The sequence below is a fragment of the Lolium rigidum genome, chromosome 2 (genome assembly GCF_022539505.1).
Source record: "Lolium rigidum isolate FL_2022 chromosome 2, APGP_CSIRO_Lrig_0.1, whole genome shotgun sequence".
NCBI lineage: Eukaryota > Viridiplantae > Streptophyta > Magnoliopsida > Poales > Poaceae > Lolium > Lolium rigidum.
This window is the reverse complement of record NC_061509.1, coordinates 122,028,646-122,036,074: the sequence shown is the minus strand read 5'-3', so window position 1 is coordinate 122,036,074 and position 7,429 is coordinate 122,028,646. Positions and strand designations below refer to the sequence as shown.

The following is a 7,429-nucleotide window of genomic DNA, read 5'->3' as shown; positions in this document are numbered from 1 at the left end:
CGCCCGTGGAGTTACCTTTTTCTAGTACATGTAGTTGGTGTTAGTCCGTTTTATGTATATTTAATGACTTTTGTGATGGCTGCCGGGGAAGAGCAAGTTTGATATCTTTCTTGACGGGTATGTACCGAACGAAGAATCTATTTAGATATATGATAGAAGGTAAGATAGATAATGCAAGCTGTGGCATTAAAAAAATGACTCCATACCTGAGACCCTCGTTAGTTGGCAGCCTCGGTTGGACTAAGCCAGACGATGCTCATACAACGTTTGTATTGAATTGGAGCTAGACGACATTAATACATGTTTCTACTGGACTGAGGGAGGCAGCGACGATATAGATAGGTTATTTAGTAGATGGACCTACATTATATAGGCGATAAAAATCTAGTGGTTCTGAACTATACTACTATTCTCTTACTCCGAGCTTGTTAGTGCCCTGCGTCGTCGTCCTCCTCTTCGGAGGAGAGAATTAATGATTATGGTCTCTCTCGCTGGCACCAGAAAAGTAAGGACATCTCAAGTCTTCCACTTTTGGTTTGTGTAGAGAGGACGACACGGACAGACAAAAAGTTAGGGTGTCAGCAGGGTCGACAAAGGAGACCTCGCGAGCTTGCTTATAGTTGAAGGCATCTTAGTTGGCGAGGAAGGCGGCATGCAGAGATGATGATCCGAAGAGACCTCTGCAACATCTTCGTATGAGACTTGGGTTTTGGCTCGTTGTCGGAAAAGAAGCATGTGTTGTGCTCGTTGTGTGTGTCACCCGTTCTTTGTTTTGTTGTTCTCTCCTGTTATGGTACTCCGATAAGCGGTGATCCACATGCGTACAGAGCAAGCTACCATAAAGATAAGAAGGAAAATGCTACTTTTCAATTTATAATAAGTGTCGTGGTTTTAGTTTAAATTTAATTAAAAATGAATATTATTGTGGATCAGAGGGGTAGTAGGTTATTCAATAATCCAGCTCAACTGTGGCGATCATGGGCCCTTTTTTAACTGGATCGGTTAGTTCAAAATATCTCTGGTTAGATAGGCTGCGGGACAAAATTTGGCCCATACGTGACATATCAATGTTGATTGCTTTGTTGCCTATTTTCTTGCATTTTTTAGTTGCATGTGACTGAGCAAGAGCGGTGGCTTTTGACCGGTAGTGAAGAGTCCATGGAAGATCGGGAGCTGACCAGTAGAGAAGAGACATGAGAGAAGTACTCTATCGCCATCTGTTCCGGTGCGGCCTCGCCGCAGTCCAAGATCTGGAACTTCAGCGTCACTAAATTTTTCAGCGGCTCAAATAGGGTCGGCCACAGAAGGCAGCGGCGGATGGAGAGCAGCAGAAGACACAGCAAGCGCACGAGAGCTCTACTCGGTCGCTGTCCGCACCAGCCCAGCTTCGCCGCAGGCCAAGATCTGGCACTTCAGCACCACTAAGCTCGTCAAGGAGCTCACAGACTAAGAAGCATCGGTTGGTGGTAGCAAGCAGCAGCAACATAAGGCGAATTGGGGGCAAACCATCAGAGCGACTACTCGAAAGAACGCAAGCCGATCCATCTGCTGGCTGGTATGCTGGTATGTTTCTATTTCTTGTTCAATTACTGTTGCACTGAAACACTAAAAGTAATCGAATCTGAAACTGGAAGTATATAATTTGACTACTACTTTGATAGTGTCCTACCATTTTGCTGTTACTGAACTAACTGTTGTGTCCGCATATTAACTAAGTGGACCTAGTCTTCTGAATTTATTTTCGAGTTACTTAATTGGTTGAATTTTTTTCGGTTGATTCATAATAAATATATACTAAATGTAGAAAAGCAAGGCAGAAGTCAACTTATAAAAGCATAGCCAATTACCAAAGATAATAACCATAACAATAAGAGACGATCTGAAAACAAAGGAAGAAGAAGATTATCTTCAGTGCATACTGTATACTAAATTATGTTACAGCCGTACAAAAGAAGAACCAATGAACAAACTACATGTAATATAACTTGACTATTATCTAGATTTTTGTGCTAGCAAGTGCATCAGTTCTTGTAGGTAGTTTAAGCACCGAATGTCTACATCTTTCGTGGGCAGATATTTGATGTTCAGTGATGGAGCATTGTCTTGGTCCTGCAATTAGTGTCAAATTATCAGGGCTTAATCTGTGTGGTAAAAATTACAACACATCTCCTTAATCAAATTTGCCGATGTATCTGCTAATTATGTGCATGTCTACTTATTAGCATTGGACGACTCTGTCAAGAGCCCCACTCGTGTCTGTCACCAGAAGAAATTGCTTAACTGAAATTAAACGTCATAGAAAAGCGATAAATTCAGTTTAATACTGCTTTAATGAGTCGAATCGATATGCTAAAACTAAAATATTACATTTGAAACAAATCCACAGCATTTATTTTGAACTTACTGTCCTTACAGGGAGATCAATTGTTGGCCTGGAAAACAGTAAAATCAAGTAGGGGAACACAGCAGGAGTAATTAGCCATTTTTACTTGCAGAGGTACATCGTTGATTGCATGTGGCCTTGATAGATAAATCAAATATCAGATGCTTGCGGTTGCTATCCGTGGAGATCTCAGTCCAAAATTCTGACATGTCATGCATCCTATAATAATAACATTTGTCATGCAGTACAATTACATAGATTTTTTATTTTACGGACATATCATTTCCGATTCCTTCCTGCGACCCACTATTTTCATCCCTTGATCAACGAATATGGCAGGTCACCTAGTCCACAGAAAACAGGAGCTAGTTGCTAACACATTTTTTACAAACCATAAGAATTAACTTGGTCTGAAGAAAAAAGGGAAGCTACATTATGATACAACATAGATGGGGGGACCATCACATTAGTACATAAGAACAGAACACAGTCTGAAGATAACAATGATGAGATACTATGATACAATATGGAATCAGTAGCTACCATACAGGATATAAGAACAGAGCATTGCATTACGTCAGCACGCCCGTGCATTGGGACGATATTAATGATTGATAGAGTTGTGCCGCTGCGTGACCCAATTGGATTTCAATCACAGAGGTCTGAAATAGCAGATAATACAAACTTCATACAGGTTACCTACAGAAAACCTGGAATTACATGGCTTAGGCCTTAGGCTATGTACCTAGTCGAACTTGTCACAAGCTAATTAACATACATAAAAGTTGAACAGTTTTGGAATTACGTTGATAAATAATTTCTTGCTGGATCGGTTGCCTGAACTTAATTCCACACAACTCCCTTTCCTGAAGAAGTTCAAACTGGCACCACAAACGTCCCCCTAAAAGAATCAAGTGCAAGATAAGAAGATTGGGGAGCCTGGTCAATGTTTTGTGTAGCTAAACCAGGAAGGCGGACATACACCATCATCCAAAACTCCGTGTGATACTAATTATGTCCTACAGTGGGAAAATTAAATCTCACTCTTAAGACTAAGAGGCATGACTCTTTTAGAAACTCAAACTAAATTATGCACTATGAGATATGCATTGATTAAATTGTACACTTAGACTAAGACACATTGCTCTTTGAGAAACTCAAACTCAATTTGCATGATACGTTCACACGTTTTGATGTGTTTGTGCTCCCTGTCGGCCTGGAGTGTCCTCGATAGGGTTCACCGTGGTCCACCTTGGAGGATGCGCGTTCCGACCCATTCATTCCATGCCTAGTAGGTACTGGTCCATCTTTGGTAATCTCCATTTGTCCACTTCAACCTTAATACCTACGGTTGACAAAAGATCATCCTAACTCAGCTTGCTAACAATAAAGCTCTCATGGAAGCATCTTTTTGTGGAAGACATGGGTTCAAGACAATGGATACAGTTAGTGAACTGAAACCAATTGGAAAGTGTAGCGCCAAATGATTCAAGCCGCAAACCAAACAACACATGCATTTTCCAGAGCGCTTTCATGCTATTCGCATCACACACACATGATGCCAAACAAACATGCTAGTGCAGATCTAGTTTGAATTGGTCAGGACGCAAGAAGGGATATATAAAATACCCCTAGTAGCTATAGCAATAAACTCAAACTAAGTAATTAAAATGAGTTGTGTGATAGTTCCAGATTAAAACGATATAAAATATATCATACAACCATACTTTGTATCGTGATCACTGAAACAAAATCTCATGATCATAGAAGGGAACACATAGTAACTAATATTGTTGTTCTTGATCCATTTCCCTGAACCCAGCTTTCTCTAAATTAACGATGTTGGTGTGTTAACAATCCACGATAAGAAAGAACTCATAAGAACAATTTCTTTAGAAAAAAACATAGGAAGCCCCCAAAACCCAGGACAATATAAGCTAATGTTTCTCTTGTTGTGATGAACACTATGTTCAGCTCCTTGAAGAACAAAATAGAACATACCGGCAGGAGTCATAGGTAGAAGCATTGGAACTTGGCCTCGAAGCTAATACCAGCCCAAGTGAAAGAAAAAACAGATCAGTAAATCTGGAATAAAAATCAATAAATTTAGAAGGAGAACTGTAAAAGTAATTCTTGTTTGGTAATGGATATAAATAGAGAAGTATATGTGCAGCAAAGTTACACTATCCAATGTACCATAAAGTCATCTGATCACAATTCAGAAGGATATCTGCTCATACACTTAAGAGTGGTGTAGATACCAAAAAAGATGTATCACAATGTTTATACACATGATGAGGGCCACCATTTGAAGACCTGGCAGGCCATGTACCTACCAAAACAATAACCAAAGATAAACTACCAAAAATAAAAAGATCCAACAAATACAAATAAATGGGCCAAGAAAGAAAGAGAAATGCACTTACCTCAAGCAATCAGCATGTTATGCAGAAGCAACCCGACGACTCCTCCTGGTTACACGCAGGCAGCTGCTGCACTTCCTTCTGCACTGGATGGTCAGCAGGTGCGCCTGCCCACTGTTCGACCTGAGACTCCTCCTGCTTACACGCAGGCAGCTGCTGCACTTCCTTCTGCACTGGATGGTCACCAGGTGCGCCTGCCCACTGTTCGACCTGACCAAGAAAAACAAAATCCCCAACAATTCAGCCTCTGATTCGAATAATACAGTGAAAAGTTTGATGTGGTGTGGGTTGGTAGGACGCTGAGCCGCTGACTGCTAGTAGTGTTGAGGTTTTTATTTTGTGCAAGGAGACATCTCCTTCACCAGGATTGTAGGGGCGACACTCTAGGCGTTCGTGTTGGCCATCTCTCCTCCCATGTTGCCATCCACCAAGAGCTTCAGGCAGCTGGAACACACTGCCAAGCAAAGCCTGCAAGCATGAATCAATAAATAATTGAAAATTTAAAATCAATCAGGGGCAGCATTCCGAAAACAATCGTGGATGTAGATTAAGGCATGGCTAGGGACCAACTAAATGTTGGAGACAGCATCGCCGAACATCTACAATAGTGCACAATCAAGGGGATGCATCAAGGCTCCAGTACACACCTGCTGGCAACTCCCGTGTAAGCCGGAGAAGACTGCGACCGCGTCCTGGATGTCCACCACCCACCGTGTGCAACTCTAAGGATGAGCTCAGAATTGCTAGTGGCACAGTACATGCTCAGACCAGCATTGCAGACTCGGAAGAACCAAGCATCCACTCAATTTTGGCCCCAAAAACGGTGGTGCTAGATTGGGAGACATAACATCCCGCGGATCCAAATCAGAGTCACAGAGAAGGGCCTTCCCCGCCCATCCTCCCTCCCAGCCGCTATGGATAGGAAAAAACATGTGAAGAAGAAAGCCTTGCCTCTCCACATCAGAATCTAGTCTAGGAGAAGGCCTTTCGCGCCTGTCCTCACAGCCGCCATGCCGCCATGGATAGAAAAAAACAGAGGAAGAAGAAAACCAAGCCTCAATTTCAATCTATTGGGAAGAGAGAGTGACCTAGTTACTGGATGCAGACCTTCCTCTCTCTAACCTTCGGCCATGGCGGTCCTCTTTGTTTCCCACGACAGCCGCCGCCCAAAGAACTACAGGCAGCCATCACCTTGTTACCACCGGTCGCGGTGCCCGCTGTGGCCTGCGTGAGGGCTTGGCCCTGGCTGTTCCAGGGAGCCATGTACCATCCGGGCTCGAGTTCCACGAGTCCAGTAGTGGGAAACCAGGATTTCGATGGGGCATGGGAGGCGCCGACCGCAGTGAAGAGAAGTGGGGTGGCACGTGTAGCTCGATGAGAAATTGGACTGTGCGGAGAGGCGGTTCCTGAATTTCTGGATAGTTCGGTCAAAGCGGCGCATGTAGGTGGGTCCATCCTCTAGATATTTGTGGAGTAAGAAAACCAGGACCAGAAGTGGTGTGCAACATTTAAAAGCCGGAAGTGGCCTACGACCGGTAACCGGTAATCTATCCATCTAAAAATAAATCAAATAAAAAATAACCATTGATCCAGTCAACCAAAAGATGAAAGAGGAGGGGTACGTGTCGCCTGATTGACTGAAATAACGGAGAGGAAAATAGCTCTTCTACAGTGTCACCATGACGGGGAGAACACTAAACTGTATGAACTTTATATAGTGTACTAGGAGGCGTCGGCGCGGCGTGGCATTTTGCTTGTAGAATGGTTCTAGATTAGCGATGTGTATGAAGATTCCTTTGCCCGGAGGGGCAGCAGCACATCTGTGTACCGAACTAATCAAGGGGTACCATACTTGTTCCTAGTGGAGTGATTCAGACGGTGCCGATTTTAGTACCTACATAGCTATTGACACGTGTAGATAACAGGACAATGAGGTGGCCGTCGTTCCTATCAGTTGGCCCCATCGCTGTCTTTCTCGCCGGAAGAGAGGCTCCTCTTCGGTCCGAAAGCAACGGCTGGCTCAACAATGGCCCTGCCGTCGCATTATGCGGAGATCGGGGCGGAGGTGCCGTCGGTCGGAGCGAGGACTATAGGGTCGTCCCGAGGGATCTCCGGCTCGCTCCGCGAGTAGGAGAGTAGTAGCCTCGTTTTGCTGCCGTGCGCGGTGGTGAATCCCAAGCTGCAGGTGGAGACCGAGTGTTCTCGAGTCGTCGGTCTAGTCGAGCGAGCCCGTGGACGAAGAGAAGGCGGTCGGTGGTAGGAACGGGCATAGAATAGGAGAGGAGAAGTTTGATCTCAGCGATGTGTGAGTGTGGGCATTGGCGGCTGCGGGTGTATTCAGCTGTATTCATACGAATACCATTCCGAGCGGCCGGCGGAAAGCGAGCGCAGACGATTGCGGTGATGGCGGGTAGCATAGCAGCGGGCAGCGGAGAAGGCGACCGCGAGACGCGAGTCCGCGACGGCAAGTCGGTAACACACCGACTAAACCTGAACGCAGCGGCTGGCCGGGTACTCTTCACTCATTTTCTGCAGCTCGAGCAGCCGCACATTATTAGAACTGAATAGTAGATTAGCATTAGCTGTTTGGCATATTAGGTGAATTCATTTTCGCTAGTTGGTA

General features: G+C 44.4%; 1 long non-coding RNA gene across 1 annotated transcript; it reads right to left on the bottom strand.

Annotated features, from left to right (window-relative positions):
* Positions 1–4,510: 4,510 nt before the first annotated feature.
* LOC124687159 lies at positions 4,511–4,923 on the bottom strand. Its single transcript, XR_006998119.1, has 2 exons — positions 4,810–4,923; positions 4,511–4,715 (listed from the first exon to the last, which is right to left on the bottom strand). It is a non-coding gene; the product is annotated as an uncharacterized LOC124687159 (long non-coding RNA).
* Positions 4,924–7,429: the final 2,506 nt, after the last annotated feature.